We start from the raw sequence: 1,368 nt of genomic DNA on the forward strand, positions 1-1,368 counted from the left end.
GCAAAAAAAAGGTACTCGGTCGCGTACCGGCTGCTCCCAGTGGTGTGAATGTCAGTCGGAAAATGCGATGAAAGCCGCCCCATTGTGTGGGAGAGTGTAAACGCTTCGATTTTGCCTTGGGACTACAACACCCCCGTTCTATTGAGAGAGAGAGTGAAAGTAGCGAGAATATCTTCGTCGTTGCCAATTTTGGACCCTCCGAGTCGGGCGGTATCAACCACAACACCATCAACCACAGCAGCAGCAACAGCGGCAACAATACCACCCTCAGCCGCTCCCCTGCTACCGGCAAGACCCACACTCACCACGCTATCCGAGAGCCTGATGTGCAATTGTTCTAGTCGAAAGACAGATGATGAACTCTATCAGTCTTGTGAGAAACAGAATTATTTCCTATCAACAAATCCTGGAAAAAGCCAAACTGAAGTTTCCTGACACGCTTGCATGTAGTTATCACAGGCGGCATCAGTGTATTCAATTGGGATTGTGGGGGGTCAGTGCAAGATATTGTATCCCTCTGTCAGCAATTTCCCGTCGTTAGGGGTGGGGTCAGTGCTTTGATGGCGCTACATGTCCAATGTTGCCGAGTGTCTTCGCTGGCAAGCGTTGACCGAGCCATAACTGAAACTATGCACTTTCTTACCTCCCCGTCTGCAAACAGCAATCCCAAAGTATCAGTTTTCACTATGATCCTGCTGTCCCAAATATCCGTAAGCCAGCCCCTCCTTCAAATATCTTCCAATACACTAACTTGTCCCCGGTCTGGTGCAGATGAGAGCCGGATATACTTGGACCCACCAACTTCCTCGGATCCTATCCTTATTACTGGCACTTCCAGACAATGTGTCTGCTGCAGTGGAAACAGACGCCTGCTCCCAGCTTAACCTACTTGAAATTCTAGGCCGCTTAGACATGGACGTGTGGATTGTGGGGCGGCGATCAGAGGCTGTTCATATCTGGGCTACTTATTGTTCCGGAAGGGAAGGAATAGAAAAAACCACCGGCCTGCCGCGGCCGCTTCTGGATCTGATAGCTCGTTTGTCTAGGAATGAGGATGTAGCAGATGAACTCCAGGAGCTCTTGTTGGGATTACCCCCCGAGAGTGATGACTATGCCAGTAATGTTCATCGATGCTTTATCCTCACAGCACTGCTCCAGCTACATAGCCGTGTCCGCCCTATGCCCGGTGTAGACCTGCTGATCAAAAATCTGTTGGACATGGTGCGTCGTCTTCACGCTGCAACTGACGCACGCCATCAACGAGTTCTGATATGGCCGGCATATGTGGTCGCTGCTACGTGGAGAGAGGTCAAAGGATAGAGCCTTGTCGAAAATACTCTATACAAGTCAGAATCCCTGGATCCGCCC

The sequence above is a fragment of the Histoplasma capsulatum genome, genomic scaffold (genome assembly GCF_000149585.1).
Source record: "Histoplasma capsulatum NAm1 scaffold_18 genomic scaffold, whole genome shotgun sequence".
In the NCBI taxonomy this organism is placed as follows: Eukaryota; Fungi; Ascomycota; class Eurotiomycetes; order Onygenales; family Ajellomycetaceae; genus Histoplasma; species Histoplasma mississippiense.